This window comes from Leucopleurus acutus (assembly GCF_964270905.1).
Source record: "Leucopleurus acutus genome assembly, chromosome: 11".
Classification (NCBI taxonomy): Eukaryota; Metazoa; Chordata; class Mammalia; order Artiodactyla; family Delphinidae; genus Leucopleurus; species Leucopleurus acutus.
In genome coordinates this window covers 3,057,366-3,079,587 of record NC_139152.1, presented here as the reverse complement: position 1 = coordinate 3,079,587, position 22,222 = coordinate 3,057,366, and the positions used below count along the sequence as shown (strand labels likewise).

Below are 22,222 nucleotides of genomic sequence, written 5' to 3'. Positions count from 1 at the left end.
CGCTCCCGCCCGGCACACGCCCGTCACCGCCCAGCGCACAACCCCGTCTCCCTCCCGGCTCCACACGCCCACCTCCCCGCACTCCCCCCCACCCCCGCCCCCGGGTCTGCAGGACTCCCAGGCGCTCGCGTCGAGAGAGACGCTGCGTGGCGACCTGCGCTCGGGACATCTTACAGCAACCGAGCAAAGCAAGATTAAAAAGTTGTCATCGCGACTCCGAGCTGATTGCGGAAAACTCCAACAAAATCAGTCTCTGCGTTTTCCAGCTGTTGCCCGGGAGCCCTTCCAGCCGCGCTGACCCCGATGTGAGCAGCAAAGCCCCGGGCGAGTCACCTCCAGCTGAGCTGACTGCTCACTCCTCCCGGGAGCATCCCCGTACCCCCACCCCCAGTGCATTTGGTAAAGAAAGGAATGTTGGCTTCCAAATGGTGCTGAGACAGTTACTGTTTGGAGTTATATTCCTTATCAAAATATGCACTGAAATAAATTACAGCTGAATTCAAGGGTGAAATGTTAAATACACGCAGATACACATAAAACAAAGTAAAAAAAATATGCAGATGAATATCCGACCTCAGCATGCAGAAAAAAGCTGTCTAACTATAAAAGCTGATAAAGTAATCATGAAGTAAAAGATGGATAAATGTAGCTACCTACATTCAAGTTTTTTAGCTTCTGGAAGTAGAAAATAAACAAGAAAGAGGGGGAAATATTATTGACATGTATGGTGAAGAGAATTCATATATAAAAACTTCTAACAACTCAGGAAATACAAACAAATGAAGTGAGTGGATATTTCACAAAAGGAGAAAGATAATAAAGAGGAAAAAAGGTTTAACTTTAATAAAACCAAAAAGCATACATATTAAAATAAGTATATAAATATAGATGCAAAAATCCTCAACAAAATACTGGCAAACAGAATCCAACAACACATTAAAAGGATCATACACCATGATCAAGTGGGATTTATCCCAGAGATGCAAGAATTCTTCAATATACGCAAATCAATCAATGTGATACACCATATTAACAAATTGAAGAATAAAAACCATATGATCATCTCAATAGATGCAGAAAAAGCTTTTGACAAAATTCAACACCCATTTATGATAAAAACTCTCCAGAAAGTGGGCATAGAGGGAACCTACTTCAACATAATAAAGGCCATATACGACAAACCCACAGCAAACATCATTCTCAGTGGTGAAAAACTGAAAGCATTTCCTCTAAGTTCAGGAACAAGACAAGGATGTCCACTCTCACCACTATTTTCAACATAGATTTGGAAGTCCTAGCCATGGCAATAAGAGAAGAAAAAGAAATGAAAGGAATACAAATTGGAAAAGAAGAAGTAAAACTGTCACTGTTTGCAGATGACATGATACTATACATAGAGAATCCTAAAGATGCCACCAGAAAACTGCTACAGCTAATCAATGAATCTGGTAAAGTTGCAGGATACAAAATAAATGCACAGAAATCTCTTGCATTCCTACACACGAATGATGAAAAATCTCAAAGAGAAATTAAGGAAACACTCCCATTACCATTGCAACAAAAAGAATAAAATACCTAGGAATAAACCTACCTAGGGAGACAAAAGACCTGTATGCAGAAAACTATAAGACACTGATGAAAGAAATTAAAGATGATACAAACAGACAGAGAGATATACCATGTTCTTGGATTGGAAGAATCAATATTGTGAAAATGATTATACTACCCAAAGCAATCTACAGATTCAATGCAATTCCTATCAAATTACCAATGGCATTTTTTACAGAACTAGAACAAAAAATCTTAAAATTTGTATGGAGATAAAAAAGACCTCGAATAGCCAAAGCAGTCTTGAGGGAAAAAAACGGAGCTGGAGGAAGCAGACTCCCTGACTTCAGACTATAATACAAAGCTACAGTAATCAAGACAATATGGTACTGGCACAAAAAAAGAAATATAGATCAATGGAACAGGATAGAAAGCCCAGAGATAAACCCACGCACCTATGGTCAACTAATCTATGACAAAGGAGGCAAGGATATACAATGGAGAAAAGACAGTCTCTTCAATAAGTGGTGCTGGGAAAACTGGACAGCTACATGTAAAAGAATGAAATTGGAACACTCCCTAACACCATGCACAAAAATAAACTCAAAATGGATTACAGACCTAAATGTAAGACCGGACACTATAAAACTCTTAGAGGAAAACATAGGAAGAACACTCTTTGACATAAATCACAGCAAGATCTTTTTTGATCCACCTCCTAGAGTAATGGAAATAAAACCAAAAATAAACAAATAGGACCTAATGAAACTTAAATCTTTTGCACAACAAAGGAAACCATAAACAAGACAAAAAGACAACCCTCAGAATGGGAGAAAATATTTGCAAATGAATCGTCAGACAAAGGATTAATCTCCAAAATATATATACAGCTCATGCAGCTCAATATTAAAAAACCAAACAACCCAATCCAAAAATGGGCAGAAGACCTAAGTAGACATTTCTTTTTTTTTTTTTTTTTTTGCGGTACGCGGGCCTCTCACTGTTGTGGCCTCTCCCGTTGTGGAGCACAGGCTCCGGACGCGCAGGCTCAGCAGCCATGGCCCATGGGCCCAGCTGCTACGCGGTATGTGGGATCTTCCCGGACCGGGGCATGAACCCGTGTCCCCTGCATCGGCAGATGGACTCTCAACCACTGCGCCACCAGGGAAGCCCCCTAAGCAGACATTTCTCCAAAGAAGACATACAGATGGCCAAGAAGCACATAAAAAGCTGCTCAACATCACTAATTATTAGAGAAATGCAAATCAAAACTACAATGAGGTATCACCTCACACCAGTCAGAATGGGCATCATCAGAAAATCTACAAACAACAAATGCTGGAGAGGGTGTGGAGAAAAGGGAACCCTCTTGCACTGTTAGTGGGAATGTAAATTGATACAGCTACTATGGAGAACAGTATGGAGCTTCCTTAAAAAACTAAAAATAGAACTACCATATGACCCAGCAATCCACTACTGGGCATATACCCTGAGAAAACCATAATTCAAAAGGACACATGCACCCCAATGTTCATTGCAGCATTATTTACAATAGCCAAGTCATGGAAGCAACCTAAATGCCCATTGACAGATGAATGGATAAAGAAGATGTGGTACATATATACAATGGAATATTACTCAGCCATAAAAAGAACAAAGACGTGGATGCATCTAGAGACTGTCATACAGAGTGAGGTAAGTCAGAAAGAGAAAAACAAATATCGTATATTAACGCATATATGTGGAACCTAGAAAATGGTACAGATGAACAGGCTTGCAGGGCAGAAATTGAGACACAGATGTAGAGAAAAAGCGTATGGACACCAAGGGGGGGGGGGACGCGGCAGGGGTGGTATGCTGAATTGGGCGATTGGGATTGACATGTATACACTGATGTGTATAAAAGTGATGACTAATAAGAAACTGCTGTATAAAAAAAAATAATAAAATTAAATCAAAAAAATTTTTAAAAAATAAAGAAGGTAAAATTCAAGGTTTCTTGCACTGCTTACGTGGCACTGCTCTCAGAAAAAGTTATGAGAAAATTTCATATTAGAGTTACACGATCTTGTCATTTAGAAGTAGATAATTTGAGTGAATAAATAAATATTTTTAAAAAATAAAATAAGTATATAATTTCAACCATTTCCGTTTTGTTAGGAAATTGAAATATTTATTTTTATATAATTATTACATATGTTCTTACTGAAAAATACAAACAATAAAAATTAATCTAGCATTTTACATAACCATTCATATGTCAAAACCAGAACTATTCTCAGAGTTGACCACTGCTATCTGTTGATGTATATAGTCTTACTGACCTTGTATTTATGATCTTACATTGAAATAATTTTGTCTGATAATATTCAGTGTGGATGATACTTTCATACTGTTGGTAGGAATATAAACTGATGCAACCTTTCAGGAAAGCAATCTGGGACTATATATCAAAAACATATATCCTCTGATACAAGAATTCAACCTGTAGGACCTTAGCAACTAAGAAAAATATCAGGGATGTACACAAAGATTTCTTTATAAGGATATTCTGCACAACATTATTTATACCCTGAAAAATTACTAAAAATGAATTAAAATGTTACATTATGGAATCTGTTAAATAGTACAGCCATTAAAAATCATGTTTAAAAAAATGCCTATTGAGGGGACTTCCCTGGTAGTTCAGTAGTTAAGACTCCACACTCCCAATGCAGGGGGCCCAGGTTCGATCCCTGGTTGGCCCGCATGCCGCATGGCCTAAAAATGAAACAAACAAACAAAAACTACTGACATGGAAAAAAGAATTTTCAAGATCATTTTCTGTGGAAAAAGCAGGGCCCAAAACTATACGCTTAAAACAGCTTACCCACACTTATTAGGATGGCTACTGTTTAAAAACAGAAAATACCAAATGTTGACAAAGATGTATAAAAATTGGAATAGTGTGCGCTACAGATAGGAATGTAAAATGGTGCAAATACAACTGTGGGCCTTCAAAAAAATTAAAAATAGAATTACCGTATGATTCAACAATTCCATTTCTAGTTATATACCTAAAAGAATTGAAAGCAGAGTCTTTACAGACACCCATGTCCATAGCACACCCATATTTGCACACCCACAGATATTTGCACACCCATGTCCATAGCAGCATTATCTGCAATAGCCAAAAGGCGGAAGCAACCCCAGTGTCCACTGACAGATGATGGATAAACAAAATGTGGTGTGTCCACACAATGGACTATGATTCAGCCTTAAAAAGGAAATAAATTCTGATACCTGGGACAATATGGATGAAGCTTGAGGACATTACGAAGCCTGTCCGAAAAGATAAACACAGTATGATTCTACTTACAGGAGATACCTAAAGTAGTCAAATTCATAAAGACAGAAAGTAGAAGAGTGGTTGCCAGGGGCTGGAGGGAGGGGGAAAGGGACAGTTGTTTTTTAATGAATATTGAATTTCAATTTTGCAAAAGGAAAAGAGCTGGAGGCTGGCTGTACAACAATGTGAATGTCCTTAACACTACTGAGATGTACACTTAAATGTACGCTTGAAAATTACTATGATGGTAAATATTATGTGTATCTTACTGCAATTTCAAATTTTTTAATTAAAATAAAATAATTTTTAAAAGCTTGCCTACAATGAGGCAAATCAGAGAACTTCCATACACTCAGAAAGCTTCCCATGAGATGACTAGTACCTCATTCTTAAATATGAAGACAGTAAAGGAGCACAGGGAATATCTTTGAGATAAAAGCTATTAAAGCAAAGGAAAAAGGAATCCAAGAGAGAAGGCAAACAGAAAAACATTTTTCCAAAGAAAACATAATAACATTCTAGGATAAGAAGATATACGTATTCTGTTCACAAAACAGTATACTCTAAGAAAAAAGAAAAAATGTATTAGATAAAGAAAGCAATTAGAAATTTAAAATATGGTACCTAACATAAAAATTTCACTAATAAGTTTGGAAGATAAGGTTAAAAAAATCTCTCAGAAAGTTGGTCAAAGAGATGGATAATAAAAGAGAAACAATATGAAAATTAAGGCATCAGTCAAGTCCAACATCTGACAAATAGGTATTCCAGAAAGAGAGAATAAGAAAACACCTGGAAGAAATTAACACAGAGAAAACACAAAAAAACTCTTCAGACATGAAAGACATAGGTCTTCATATTGAAAGGTCCCACCCCAGACCTCAGAATGATGAATTAAAAAGTAGCTACACTGAGAAATTTTATACCATAAGAGGTAGAGGAAATAATTTAAATGAAAATATTCAGAATGAAAACCAAAAAAGTATGTTACATACAAAGTATCAGGTTACATCAAAAGTATCAGGAATCAGACTGCATTTAGATTTCCTCCGTGCAGCAACAGAAGCTAAAAGACACTAAAGATTCCAAGGAAAAATAACTTCTAACCTAGAATTCAATACCCAAATTATCAGTAAAGTGAATGAATAAGTAAAGATATTTTTAGAGACACATATGCTCAAAAAAAATTAACTTGTTGCCTACCTTTTCTCAGAAAGCTAGAGAAGAATGTCTCTTCTCTTCAAAACATAAAAGGAAACTAAGAAAGAGGAAGGCACAGGACTCAGGAAACAGGATCCAACACAGAAAAAAGGCCATGAAATTCCTTAGATGATAAGAAGTGAAAATCTCAGGAAGGCAGCCATGCAGCAGCCAGGGGACCACGAGTCTGAAGTGGAGGAGAGGACGAAGAGCTCCAGATGGAATGTGTACAGGGGGAAAAACGGTGCTGAGAGATTACCTGACGTTTTGGATATGTGGAAAGTTGTACTGAGAAGAATTGATGAGTTCTTCCCAATTAAAAAAAAAAATAGCAGAATGACAAGGGTCAACTGGCAAATGTTGAGGAGGTGCTGGAGTTGGAAAATTATCATTTGGCAACTGTCGTGGTAAAGATTGAATCAGGCAAGCATCATCAATGGATATTAAATCTGAGGGGAAATTTGGATGAGGAGAATACTGGCATGATCCTAAACTGTCTCCCCATAGACATAAACTGCAAAGGAGGAAGGAAAAAAAAAAAACAGTAATAGTACAGTGGAGAAATTGGGCAAACCTTGACTAGGTGATCAAATTAACATCACCAGTGAGGATAACTGGACATTGTCTCCAGATGTGACACCCTGAGGAGGACACAGCATCCCCTCGCCGTGTTACAACAGAGAATGTATAACGTCAGTCTAATCACAAAAAACATCAGACAAATGCAGAATGAGGAACGTTCAGTTACAAGAGAAAAAGTGTGTGTTAGGCGCAGGGGTGGTAGACACTGCCTTCTTCAAAATGTCAGTGTCAGAAAAGATAAAGGCTATGAAAATGTCCCAGGATCAGGGAGGGTAAAGAGATTTGACAAACAAATGTAGTACCCAACCCTAGGCTGGATCCTGTGCTGGAGGGGGAAAATGCCATAAAGGACGTTTTTGGCTCAGTTGATCACATTGGAATATGGATGATAGGTTAAATTCTGAAATCAAGGTAATCTTATGAGTTTATAAAGCTGACAACTATGGTTATGTTAGAGGAGAAAGACCCTTATCCTTAGGAAATATACACTGAAGTATTTAGGGTTAAAGAGCCACGATGGATGAAACTCACCCTTTAATTATAGATAGATGGATGGATAGATAGATGGATGGATAGATAGGCAGATAGGTAGGTAGATAGAACACAGATAAAGCAAATGGAGTAAAGTGTTAACTATAAGGCATATCTGGGTAAAGGGTATACAGGTATTCCTTGTCCTATTTTTATTTAATAGATTTATTTATTTATTTTTGGCTGCATTGGGTCTTCGTTGCTGCGCGGGCTTTCTCTAGTTGCGGTAAGCGGGGGCTACTCTTCATTGTGGTGTGCGGGCTTCTCATTGCAGTGGCTTCTCTTGTTGAAGAGCACGGGCTCTAGGCGCACGGGCTTCAGTAGTTGCGGCACACGGGCTCAGTAGCTGTGGCTTGCAGGCTCTAGAGTGCAGGCTCAGTAGTTGTGGCGCACGGGCTTAGTTGCTCCGCGGCATGTAGGATCTTCTTGGGTCAGGGCCCGAACCCGTGTCCCCTGCGTTGGCAGGTGGATTCTTAACCACTGCCCCACCAGGGAAGTCCTCATTGTGGTTTTGATTTGCATTTCTCTAATAATTAGCAATGTTGAGCATCTTTTCATGTGCCTGTTAGCCATCTGTATGTCTTCTTTGCAAAAATGTCTATTTAGCTCTTCTGCCCATTTTTTTGATTGGGTTGTTTGTTTTTTCGATATTGAGTTATATGAGCTGTTTGTATATTTTGGATATTAACCCCTTGTCAGTCACATCATTTGCCAATATTTTCTCCCATTCCACATGTTGTCCTTTTATTTTGTTGATGGTTTTCCTTTGCTGGGCATAGAAGAACAATTTTTTAAAAGGACAGTGTTCATTTATGTTGTTAAAATGGTCTTAAGCTTCCGTGTGAGATACGTGGCTTTCCTCTGTTTTGTGTAGAGTGCTGTGTAACATGTCACTTCAAAATATTTTACCAGTTAAGGGTTCCCATAGTATAGTAAATGGTTAGTATTTCTCATTCATTCATTTATTCATCTTTCATCAAATAAATATGTATTAAGCCATTCCTGTGTGAAAGACACCAATGCAGGCACTGAGGAGGGAGCAAAGAACGAAGTCCAGGACCCCTGGAGCTTGAATCCTAGAAGGCAGAGGAAGGGTGAGCAAGTAAACTGTGCGGTGTGGCCGGTAGAGGAGGGGCTACGACGAAGACGGAGGCAGGGGCGGCGCCGTTTAGATGGAGGGATGATTTGGGGAAGGCGTCTCGGGTAAGGTGACTTTGCAAAGAACGAAATGAAATGAGTGAGAAGCTATAAGGGAAAAACTACCCCCTTCCTCCTGTGCATTTCTCCTTTACTCTCATAATATTGACACACTCACTCTTCCAACACCAAATGTGTGGGTTTTGCACATACGCAATTCTCTACAACACCAGCTGGGCGTCCTACAACGCCATTCAGTTCTGACGCTAACTGGAGACAGGCAGACTCCACGGGTTAAGGGTTCACTCCCACAAGACTGCCCCTCACTTCAAACGCCATTTGCAAATAATAGGTCCCCAAGCTATCCACCAATTCTGTCTGAGTTGTCTACAAATCAGAGGTTCCCCCTACTGGCCTTTTTGGACTTGATCATTTGCTAGAAGAGGTCACAAAACTCAGGGAAACACTTACTTAGGTCGACCAGTTTATTATGTAACAAAGGATATGATAAAGGATACAAGATGAATAGCCAGATGAGAAGATATGTAGGAAGTGGGTCGGGAGGGTCCCAAGCGCAGGAGCTTCTGTCCCCATGGAGTTGGGGTGTGCCACCCTCCCAATACATGGATATGTTCACCAAGCATAAGCTCTCCAAACCCCAATTTTGGGATTTCTATGGAGACTTCATCACATAGGCATGATCGATCATTAGCTCAGTCTCCAGCCCCTCTCGTCTTCTCAGAGGATGGGGGGGGGGGTGTGGTCTAAATGTTCCAACCTTCTAATCATGGCTTGGTCTTTCTGGTGACCAGCACCTCCCCTGCCCCCCTCCTGAAGTTATTTAGAAGCCCACCCAGAGTCACCTCATTAGAACAAAAGACACTCCTATCATGCAGGAAATGTCAAAGGATTCCTAAAGCTCTGTGTCACTGAACCAGGGTCAACGACCAAATGTTAGAACAAAAGATGCTCTTAGCACTCTTATCATTTAGGAAGATACAAGAGTTTTAGGAGCTCTGTGCCGGGAAGCAGGGACAGAGACCAATATATATTTACACATTTTTCTTTTTTTTCCTTTATTACATTATGTAAGTTTAAGGTGTATAATATGATGATTTGATATACATATGTACTGTGAAATGATTACCAGAAAAAGGTTAGTTAACCCATCCATCACCTCACATTGTTACCTTTGTGTGTTTGTGTGTGGTGAAAATTTTTAGTATGTACTCTCTTAGCAACTTGAAGTATACAATGCAGTATTAACCAGTCGTCATGCTGTACGTACACCCCCAGAACTTATTCATCTTACTACTAGAAGTTGGTACCCTTTGACCATTTTCAGACATCCTTCCCCACCCCCACTCCCTAACCACCAATCTACTCTGTTTCCATGAGTTTGAGGGTTTTGTTAGATTCTACATGTAAGTGAGATCATACAGTATTTCTCTTTCTCTGCCTGACTTATTTCACTTAGCATAATGCCCTCAAGGTCCATCTATGTTGCCACAAATGGCAAGGTTTCATTAATTCTTTATGGCTGAGTAATATACCATTGTGTATATATGTACCACATCTTCTTTATCCATTTATCCGTCCATGGACACTTAGGTTGCTTCCAAATCTTGGTTATTGTAAATAATGCTGCAATGAACATGGGGGTGCAGATATCTTTTCAAGTTAGTGTTTTTGTTTCCTTTGGATAAATACCTAGAAGTGGAATTGCTGGATCATATAGTAGTTCTATTTTTAATTTTTTTCCATAGTGGCTGTAGCAATTTACATTCTCCACATCCTTGTCAACTGTGTTATTTCTTGTCTTCTTGATAATATCCATTCTAACAGTTGTAAGGCAATATCTCGTGGCTTTGAATTACATTTCTCTGATGAACATCTTTTCATGTACCTGTTGGCCATTTGTATGTCTTCTTTAGAAAAATGTCTATTTAGCTCCTTTCTCTAATTTTTAATCAGATTGTTTTTTTCCTATTGAGCTGTAGGAGTTCCTGATATATTTTGGATATTAGTGCCCTTACCAGATATGTGGTTTGCAAATATTTTCTCCCATTCTATAGGTTGTCTTTTCATTTTTTGGATTGTTTCTTTTGTTGTTCAGAGCTTTTTAGTTTGTCATAGTCCCACTGTTTTTTTTTTTTTTTTTTTACATGCCACGCAGCTTGTGGGATCTTAGTTCCCTGACCAGGGATTGAACCCAGGCCATGGCAGTGAAAACACTGAGTCCTAACCACTGGACTGCCAGGGAGCTCCTAGTTATAGTCCCACTTATTTTTTTTATTTTTTATTTTTTTGTGGTACGCGGGCCTCTCCGCAGCATGTAGGATCCTCCCGGACTGGGGCACGAACCTGTGTGCCCTGCATCGGCAGGTGGACTCTCAACCACTGCGCCACCGGGGAAGCCCTATAGTCCCACTTATTGATTTTTGCTTTGTTGCTTGTGTTTCAAAAAATTGTGGCCAAGACCAACGTCAAGAAGCTTTTACCCTACATTTTCTTCTATGAGTTTTCCTGTTTCTGGTCTTACATTTAAGTCTTTAATCCACTCTGAGTTAATTTTTGTGAGTGGTGTAAGATAGGGATACAGTTTCATTTATTTGCATGTGAATATCCAGTTTTTCCAGCACTGTTTATTGAAGAAACTATCTTTTCCCTGTTGAGTATTCTTGGCTCCCTAGTCAAATATTAGTTGACTGTATATGTTTATTTCTGGGCTCCAAATTCTGTTCCATTGGTCTATGTACCTGTCTTAAAGCCAATACCATACTGTTTTGATTACTATAGCTTTGTAATATAGTTATAGTATAACTATATTAATAGTAAATACTGGTAATATACTAGTAATATAGTACCCCTATAGGGATACAAGCTCAGTGGGGGCAGAGAGTTTGTCCACTATATCCTCACTATCATGAACTATACTTTGCACACAGCAGAAATTCAATAAATAGTTGTTGAACAAATGAAGAATTAGTGAGTTTTGTAGGAAAAAAAATACATGCTTTTAGGGGTTTTTTGGGGTTTTTTTTTTTTTTTTTTTTGCATCCCAGGAACACCAAAGAATCATTTAACATTCCAACAATGAGAATTGATTCATACCAAAAGTAAAATGGTCGGGCTTCCCTGGTGGCGCAGTGGTTGAGAGTCCGCCTGCTGATGCAGGGGACACAGGTTCGTGCCCCGGTCCGGGAAGATCCCACATGCCGCGGAGCGGCTGGGCCCGTGAGCCATGGCTGCTGAGCCTGCGCGTCCGGAGCCTGTGCTCCGCAACGGGAGAGGCCACAACAGTGACAGGCCCGTGTACAGCAAAAAAAAAAAGTAAAATGGTCAATAATTTTATTTAAATGAGAATTTGGTGGGATTGTGCTAATTGAATTATGTATGACAAATGCTAGATAAAACATGAAAATATTCACTTATATATATTCACAACTGAACATGTTATTTGCATTACAGGAATGCAAACAACAAGCAGGTTTTAAAATATTAAGTGTGAAGTACAAAATCTAGAAGGGGCAAAATGAAGAAACTATGTAGAAAGGTTTATTAGGCACAATATCTAACTATATCTATCTATCTGTCTGTCTATAGATGATAATTTAGGAACTGTTACCTCCATTCTATTGACTTAAATGTCACATCAGTGAGCACTGAGAAAGGTCTTCATACATCCCACCTACACTTCCAGTGATATAACTGCAATTTAGTCCTGGTTTCCAGAGTCACAATCATTTTGCTGATTAGTGTGGTCACTGGATTCTTATTTAGCACAATCTAATACAGTCATGAAGCTTTCCATAGTTTAAAATAAAAAGCAAGGCATTTGTAACCAAAAATGAGGGAATATTTAACCAAATGACTTCCTGAAAGCCTTGCAGTTTGAAAGTTTGGCCTATGAGGAATGGTGGTTGACAAAGATAATTAGCTCTCAGATTAAAATGACAACTAGAAAGAACAGCAACAAAGCAGGAACTGTGAAATGTTGAATTAGAAAGGCAGCTGGGAGTGGGCATTGTGAGAAGTGACTGCAAATGGTAATTTAGAATAACATCTGGGAGTAGGTGGCTCATGAGACAAGGTGGTATCTGAAGAAAGTGAACTAACAACTGAGTTATTTTGGATGGGGTATAAGAGTAATTTGAATGTTCTATTCGCTACATTTCTCATCGATAACCAAAGCCAGGTACATCCCTTGCTGAGATCTTGAAACACAAAAAATACATGTGTGATTATATATAACTACTCTCATTCTATGTAAATATTTACAGCTGTATAAAGTATACTCAAGTGTGCATATATAAGCTATACTTGTATTCATATTATTAGAGGATAAAGAACGTATTGCGGGCAGGGGCATGGTATTTTTAAAAAGGGCATATAGTCATGGAGGCAGAGAAAACAGCCTTTCCCTCCAGCATGAGAATCTATAACCACGATAAAAGCTAATAAACAGGACTTAGAATCCAGAACTTGTGAGGCTGGTATGATACTTAGTGGAGGAACATAGGAAGCATTGTCTAAAGTAGGTTACTAAGTTCACCTTTAATTAAGGTCAGCTAAGGATAGGTCAGAACCAAAAAGGTGAAAGAACCTGAGAAAGCCTGTGGGTGAGATTTTAATTTTTTAAAGTAATATTTATATTACATTAATTAATTTATTTAAAAATACATTGATGTTCTCATCAAAAGGAAAAAAATTTTCTTTTTCTTTAATTTTTGTATCTACATATGGTGATGGATGTTCACTAAACTTATTGTGATAATCATTTCATGATGTATGTGAGTCAAATCATTATGCTGTACACTTTAAACTTATACAGTGCTGTATGTCAATTATATCTCAATAAAACTGAAAAGAAAAAAGTAACAGTACTATTGATGGTTATAAATAAATATGGAAAAATAATCAAATTTTCTAGTCTTTCCTACAAAATTTATGGAAAAGTTTAAACGTAGAATGCCTAGCAGGACCATCATATAACTGGTGCCCTCTACATAACTGGTTTAAATATTTTGGAAAACAATTTGATTATTTTTATTAAAAGCCAAAAAATGCCTTTACCTTCCTATTCAATAATCTCATTTTGAGAATTATTCATAAAAGGTATTAATCATAAAACACGGAAAGAAAATGCACAAAGCCTTGTACACACAAAGCTTGAAGCAACTTGAATGTTCAATATTGTTTGCTGGGACTTCCCTGGTGGTCCCGTGGTTAAGAATCCACCTTCCAATGGAGAGGACATGGGTTCGATCCCTGGTCGGGGAACTAAGATCCCACACGCAGCAGGGCAACTAACTCTGCATGCCGCAACTACTGAGGCTGCGCACTCTGGAACCCGTGTGCCACAACTAGAGAGAAGCCCATGCGCTGCAAAGAAAGATCCCGCATGCTGCAACTAAAACCCAACGCAGCCAAAAATAAATAAAATAAATAAATACATAAATAAAATGGTTTCTGTTAAAAAAAAAAAGATGGAGCAGTTTGTGTCACGGCTGCAGTCTGGTCATCAGGCAGTTAGCTTTTTTTTTTTTTTTTAAATAATATTGTTCGCTCATTCATTTACTCATTCAGCATTTTTTCCCCCAAGCGTCTAATAGGTTCCAAGCACTAGGGGTAAAACAGGGAAAAAAAGAAAGTTCCTTCCCTCACAGAACTTACATTTCTGAGGGGAGAAAGAAAATAAATAAAGAAGCATAGTACATCCATGTATATAAATACACGTATATAGCATGTTAGATGGAGAAAACTAAAACAGTGAGGGGGGCAGGGAGTATGGAGAGGGGCAGGGATGACTTCAGGGTGGTGACATCGGGGACTTGAAGGAAGTGAGGAATCAAGCTCACTAGAAGCTCTAGAAGCTCTGTGGCAGAAGACTGTGCCCATCAGAAGGGTCTTGAGGTGGGAGCATGCTTGGCATGACTAAAGAACAGCAAGCAGGTCAGTGCAGCTGGGGCAGCCTGAGCTAGAGGGCAAGCAGCAGGCAAGGGCAGAGTCGGAGAGGACCACATCTCTTAGAGGAGTTACAGGCCACGAGAAGAAACTGGGCTTTACTGAGACTGGAGGGTTTTGAGCAAGAAGGTGACATAATTATGATCTAGCTTTTAAAAGGATGGTGGGGGAGAAAGCGGAGAGCGGTCAGGAAACTACTGAAATAATACAGGCAAGAAACGATGGTGGGTTGGGTCAGCATGGTGATGACAGGGGTGATGAAAGTGGTTGGATTCTGGACAGAATCTGAAGGTAGATCTGACAGGATTAATTAACTACAGTGTAATTGAATGTGATGTGTAAGACAGAGGAATTAAGGAGGACTCCAACATTTGGTCTGAGTAACAGGAAGGATGGAGTTGCCACCTACTGAGATGGGGAACATGTGGGAAGAGTAGGTTTGGGGGTAGAAATTAGAAGTGTGTTCTTTTTTTTTTTTTTTAATTAATTTATTTATTTATTTTTGGTTGCGTTGGGTCTTCGCTGCTGTGCAGGCTTTCTCTAGTTGCGGCGAGTGGAGGCTACTCTTCCTTGCCATGCGCGGACTTCTCATTGCGGTGGCTTCTCTTGTTGCAGAGCTTGGGCTCTAGGCACGTGGGCTCAGTAGTTGTGGCTCGCGGGCTCTAGAGCGCAGGCTCAGTAGTTGTTGTGCACAGGCTCCGCAGCATGTGGGATCTTTCCAGACCAGGGCTCAAACCCGTGTCCCCTGCGTTAGCAGGCAGATTCTCAACCACTGAGCCACCAGGGAAGCCCTAGAAGTGTGTTCTTCAATGTGTAAGATTTTAGATGCCCTTTATTAAAAATTTTTTTCCATTATGGTTTGTTATAGGATATTGAATATAGTTCCCTGTGCTATACAGTTGGACCTTGTTGTTTACCTATTTTATATATAGTAGTGTGTATCTGCTAATCCCAAACTCCCAATCCATCCCTCCCCCAACCCCCTCCCTCTTGACAACCACAAGTCTGTTCTCTATGTCTGTGAGTCTGTTTCTGTTCTGTAGATAAATTCATTTGTCATATTTTAGATTCCACATATAAGTGATATCATATAGTATTTGTCTTTCTCTGTCTGACTTACTTCACTTAGTGTGATAATCTCTCGGTCCATCGATGTTGCCGAAATGGCATTATTTCAATCTTTTTTACGGCTGAGCAGTATTCCAGGTATATATGTACCACATCAGATGCCCTTTAGACAGCTGTAGCAGCAAGCTGGTGCCTCGCCCATCCGTGCGCCTCACGTGGACCACATCAGTGCACTTAGGACTGCCTGACCACCAAAAGCCAGCACCTCCATTTATTGGCCAGAGGGCTTTCTCAAACTAAGACAATCTTGAAGAACACAACACAACACACAGAGTGGTGGTTTCCTCCCTAAAAAGAGAAAGGCGCAGGGGCAGAAATTCTGTTTCCTTGCCTCCTGCTTTCTGCCTTTGAATGCCTTTGTTTGAGAATGTGGTGATTGGTGATGGTGTAATCGTGAGGGAAAGTCCAAGGGAACTGAAGTAAGGCCAAGCCCTGGCATTGTAGAAATGAGCAAACTTTAGCAGCCACCTATCTTCAGGGTGCCTGCTGTGTGAGCAGAACAAACCCTTCTCATTTAAGCCACTGTAAGTCAGGTCTTCTCTTACTGACAGCTGATTCACTGCTTAGTAATAACACTAGTTAATTTTATCAAGAACTTACTATATACTTAGTGTTTACTAGTTTAAGCACTTTACATGTATTTCCCCATCTAATCCTTATAATACCTTTACAATTATTATCTCCAGTTTAGATAAGGAAATAGGGCCTGGATAGCTTAAGCCAGAATATGAACCCAGGCAGTCTGATTCCAGAGCCCTTGCACCTGAGACTCTGCTATACTGCCCTCTAGTATTTGTGGTTATATAATTTGACATAAAACTATAACTATAAACCTTACTGTGGTAAATTCTTTTTCACCCTCACATAAATATGGACATTAATCAGGTATAAAAAACTTCAAATATAAGAGGTAAAGTTAGATAATATTGTGTATGGTGAAATAATGATTAAAAAACTATTCTCATACTCCTCTCTGCCATTTTGGAGTTAAAATGCTGTACGAGATACTTAACACTTAATACGTAAGTCTAGTTATCTTCTCATTATGCAAATAAAATAGGTAATAAAGGGGGAATCCCAAACTATTAAACCAGCCAGTATGCCTCCACGTACAAGTATCCCAAACCAGAAGTGGATGACGTCAGGTGGAATTTGGGAATAGGAGAAAGGTACATGGGAAAATAATGTTGACCTCATATTTCCCCACTCCTGTTTATAACAGAAATTCTCTAAAGAATTGCTAATACTCACAACTTGTACTTCCACCCATCCCATTCTCTCTTGAACCAATTAATCAAACTTTCAACTCAAGCACCTGAATAAACTGCTCTTGGCATGGTCCCCAGTGACGCTGTGGCTGAACCTCACTGACTCCATTCTGTCAGTCCCGTCTCAGGCCCGCAGCCCTACCCTCCCCTTTCCGCATGACTGAGCTTCAGCCCACTCACAGGAACGCACCCAAGTCATGTAAGTTTCCTACCAACTTTTACCCTTGCCTCCATCTGATACGAAAGCTGGAAGACTGCCTTTTGCCGACACAGATGGTTAATGATCATGAGACCCCCAGGGGGAAGAAAAACCCTGGGTTCCTATCAGTGTGGACATGCTTCCCACTTGGTAGTCAGATTCTGGTTTTAGCTTGGGCCCTTTTAAGTCCCCCTGTACCCCTTTTGGTGGCACACACTGCAGCTGTGTATGCCTCTGGATCCTCATCTGCAGGATTATTTTCCTTTGAAGTATCATTTAGATTTTCCTTTAATGAAGATCAATTGGTAATAAACCATGTGCTTTTGTTTACTTGAAAATGTCTTTATTTTGTCCTTGATTTCATAAATTAGTGTTACTGGGTACACAATTCTGAGATGACAGTTACTGTCTCTCAGCACCTGGAGAGATTATTCTGTCTTCCAGCTTCCCTTGTGTGTTCATAGGTTTGTCATCAGCCAATTACTGTTCCTTTGTAAGTAAGCTGATATTTATTTGTCTCATGTTATGGGTTGAATTGTATTCCTCAGAAAGATAGGTTAAAGCCCTAATCCCCAGTGCCTAAGAACGTGACCTTATTTTGAAAGAGCGTCATTGTGGACACCATTAGTTAAGATAAGGCCGTATTGGAGAAGGGTGGGCCCTTAATCCAATATAACTGGGTGCCTTATCAGAAGAGGAAGAGAGACACAGACGCTCAAAAGGGGAATGCCATGTGACGGGGAGGCAGGCACTGAAGGGCTGCAGATGCAAGCTAAGGAATGCCAAGGATTGCCGCAAATCACCAGAAACTAGGGAGGGGAGGGAAGGGTTCTCTCCTCCCCGTCACAGGACCAAGGCCCTGCTGACACCTGGAGCTTGGACTTCCAGCCTCCAGAACTATGAGACTATATAAATTCCTGTGATGTTAAGCCATTTAGTTTGTGGCACTTTGTTACAGCAGACATGGGAAACTAATGCAACTGACTTTAAGATGTGTTGTCTTTTATGTTCTCGGTTTCACTACACTGCATCTAGATTGGATTTCTTTTTACTGGTCCTGTTCTTAGTGATTCCTGATCTATAGATTTATGTCTCTTATTAGTTTGGAAAGTCCTCACCCATTATATGAACCCATTATATGAACAGATGCTTACCTCCTTTCTCTAGATTCTCCTTAAGGGACTCTAAGTAGATTTAAAGTAGGAGATTGCCTTTTCTATCCTCCCTGTCTTTATTTATTTATAAATTTATTTATTTCATTTATTTATTTTTGGGTGTGTTGGGTCTTCGTTGCTGCGCATGGGTTTTCTCTAGTTGCGGTGAGCAGGGGCTACTCTTTGTTGCGGTGCGCGGGTTTTTCATTGCGGTGGCTTCTCTTGCTGCAGAACACAGGCTCTAGGCACGCAGGCTTCAGTAGTTGTGGCATGCAGGCTCAGCAGTTGTGGCACGTGGGCTCAGTAGTTGTGGCTCACAGGCTTAGTTGCTCCTCGGCATGTGGGATCTTCCCGGACCAGGGCTCGAACCCATGCCCCCTGCATTGGCAGGCAGGTTCTTAACCACTGCGTCACCAGGGCAGTCCCTATTAAGTTTTTAAATATCAGCTAATTGTTTTAGAAGTTTGTGGCAGATTGATAGCTTTTCTCAATAGTCATTTTCTCCTTATTTTAGTAATATAACTTCTTAATTTTAACTGGGTACATGACCATCCACAATAAAGTCTATATTTCCAATTTGCCCTTCAGCAAGGAATGACCATGAACTAAGCTCTTACCATGGGATATAAAAAGAAGTGGTGTGCACAATTTTTTAGGAAGTTTTCTTAAAGGGAAAGGCATGTCTTTTTCCTTCCCTTTTTTCTTCCTTTCCTCTACTCCATGAAAGGAGTATACTTTCCCACACCATTATGTTGGACCTGGCTGCGTGGCTTGCTTTGGTTAATGAAGTGTGAGCACACAGGACATATGACACACTTGAGCAGAAGCTTCAAGTGATTCTGTGGCTTAGCCTCTTGTATGCTTGTTTGCCATCATGAGGAAAATACAACCCAGGTGACTACTGCTCCTTTAGTCTGGTTCCTTGAATGGGAGATGTGTGGAACTGATTCGTACCTCGAGCACAGCACAGCAGCTGACCGCCCCTCCCTCCAGCTGTCAAATCCCAACTAACTTAAAAATAAATATTTGCAGTTTATAAGCCACTGAGTCTTTGGGGGCAATTCTTTTACTTTCTTGCAGGTCAGCAATTTGTTAAAAATTATTATTTTTTTTGAATTGATTCATGATTTGGTTTCCACTGTCCAGCTACTATGAATAATGCTGCTATAATATTCATATACAAAAGTTTGTGGTTTTGTGTGGATATCTTAAATTCTTTTAGGTATACAGCTACGAGTAGAATTGCTGGGTCTTATGGTAACTCTATTTTCAACATTTGAAGGAACTGTCAGGCATTTACACCGTTTTACATTTCCACCAGGTGTGTATGAGGGTTCTGATTTCTCTAAGTCCTCACTAACAGTTACACTCTTTTTGATTATGGCCATCCTAGTGGGTGTGGTTTCTCACTGTGGTTTCAATTTGCATTTCCCTAATGATTGATGATGTTGAACATCTTTTCATGTACTTATTGGTTATTTATATATCTTCTTTGGAGAAATATCTGTTCAAATCCTGTACCCATTTTTTAATGGGTTGTCTTTTTATTGTTGAGTTTTAAGAATTATTTACATATTCTGGATATAATATCAAATATGTGGTTGCAAATTTTTTTCCCGTTCTGTGTATTGTCTTCTCACTTTCCTGGTGGTGTCTGAATTAGTCTACTAGGGCTGCCATAACAAAATACCACAGACTGTATATGACCTCATTTAACCGTAACCAGCTCTTTAAAAGCCCTGTCTCCAAATATAGTCACATTGTGGGTTAGGGCTTCCACACATAAATTTTGGGAGAATGCAGCTCAGTCCAAAACATTCTGTCCTCTGGATACCCAAAATTCTTGTCCTTCTCACAGGCAAACACATTCACCCCATCCCAAAGTCTTAACCCATTCCAGCATCAACTCTAAGTGCAAAGTCTCACCTGAATATCATCAGGTATGGTTGAGACTTGAGATATGATTCACTCGAAGGCAAAATTCCTTGCCAGCTGTGAGCCTGCGACATCAGACAAGTTATGTGGTTCCAAAATACACTGGTGAGACAGGCATAGAGAGATATTCTATTCTAAAAGAGAGAAATCAGGAAGAAGAAAGGGAAATGGGTCCAAAGCGAGTACAAACCCCAGCAAGGCAAATTTCATTAGATTTTAAGGCCCAAGAGTAATCCTTTTGGGCTCAATGCTCTGCCTTCCAGGCCCACTGGGGTGGCAACCTCATCCCCTTGGCCCTGGGTGGTGGCTCCAGCCCCTCAGCCCTGGGCATCAGCTTTATTCCTGAGGCACTGGTTGGTAGCAGGCTCCACTGAAACCAAGGAGACAGCTTGCCCCCCAGACCTGTACTCTCTGGGCTGGTGGCTGGAGTAGCAGCCCTGTTGCTCTCTGAATCACTTTTGGTGTCATTTCTCGCTTTTCTTGAAGGGTGATGTGAATTGGCAGCCAGGTAGCTCTATTGTCCTATCCTGTAGACTCCCAGAAGCCTGACAGTATTCCTCCATTTTGTTGTCTCTATGCCCCTTAGTTCAAACTGGCAGTGTTTCTACTGGTATAATCTTATTTCTATTCCTGGTTACTTATGAGATGACTGATTAAATCCATGAGTTGCACCCATGACCTCTTTATCAAATGACTATCCAGCTACACCCTTGATGTATTCTCCAGAACATACTTCTTTTATCGTAATATGGATAGTAATTGGGTTCTACACCTAATTCCAACATGTGAGGAGTTGGGGTGGTTTCCCAACACCACCAAGGAGCAAGTCTCTGGGTACCAGCTGGGTCTCCTGCACCTCAGCTCAATTTTGACACTATTTACCCAGAGACAGCATCAGGTTCTGCAGGTTAAATGCTCAGTCCCACAAGACCGCTGTACACCCCTCTTGCCCTCTCAGGATGCCATATGCAAGCAAGGTTGTTACCTGTGCTTCTGACCAACTGGCCACAAACTGGAGGTTCCAACAATCTCTCCCAGCTCAGGATGCCAATTGCAAGTCCAGCTTGTGGACTGTACTTCTGACTGATGGCTATAAATCAAAGGTTCTTATGACCCCTTTCTTGGGTTTGATTAATTTGCCAGAGTGGCTCATAGAACTCAGAGAAACATTTTTACATACTGGATGACTGGTTTGTTATCAAAGGATATTAAAAAAGGAAGAGCCAGATGGAACAGACGCATAGAGCAAGCTATGGGGAAAGGGCGCAGAGCTTCCACGCCCTCTCCTGGTGTGTCACTCTCCCCACTTATCCAGGTATTCACCAACCAGAAGCTCTCTGAGCCTTGTCCTTTTGAGTGTTGTGGAGTCTTCATTACATAGACGTGATTGATCAAATCATTGGTCATTGGCAACTGATTCAACCTCTAGCCTCTCTTCCCTCCCTGGAGGTCAGGGGGTGGGACTGAAAGTTCCAATCCTGTATTCATGGTTGGCTTCTTTGCTGACAAGTCCCCATACTTAGGGCTTTCCAAAAGTCACCTCATTAACATAAATCCTGTTGTGGTAGAAAGGGGCTTGTTACAAATAACAAGACATCCATTTTACCTTTATGACTCTGAAAGTGATTTCAGGAACTGAGGAGTAGAGACCAAACATTATGACAGGAGAAGTTCCCGTTGCTCTTATCCCTCAGGAAATTCCAAGGGTTTTGGGAGCTGTGAGTCAAGAACCTTGGATGAAGACCAAATATGAGATATATTTTGGTCATATGAATGACCAAATGTATATTTCCTTTTTTTAAATTGAAGTATAGTTGATGTATTGTATTATATGTACATGTTAGTTCTGGTGTACAACATAGTGATTTGACATTTAAGCATATTACAAAATGCTCACCAGTATATATTTCTTGCAAGTTACAATATTGTAGATAGGCTAAGAATTTTCCAAATCTTTAGGTTCTGGTTCCTTTTTGCTTAACAACTACTTTAATTTATCTCTCACCTCCTGTATACTTTAAGCAGTAAGAAGAAATCAGGCCGCACCACCAACACTTTGCTTAGAAATCTCTGCAGCTAGATATCACAGTTTATCACTTTTAATTTCTACCTTCCACAGAACACTAGGAAACAGTTTGGCCAAGTTCTTTGCCACTTTATAATAAGGGTCACCTTTCCTCCAGTTTCCAATAACATGCGCCTCATTTCTGAGATCTCACTACAGTCACCTTTTAACGTTTACATT

General features: G+C 40.0%; 1 protein-coding gene across 1 annotated transcript in view; it reads right to left on the bottom strand.

Annotated features, from left to right (window-relative positions):
• The window catches only part of RAD52 (RAD52 homolog, DNA repair protein), a 58,207-nt gene that overhangs the window by 31,515 nt on the left and 4,470 nt on the right, over positions 1-22,222 (bottom strand). The window contains exon 2 of the mRNA XM_082850738.1: positions 19,969-20,111. The gene's annotated coding sequence lies outside the window, so the exon portion shown is untranslated. The remainder of the gene's footprint in view (positions 1-19,968; positions 20,112-22,222) is intronic.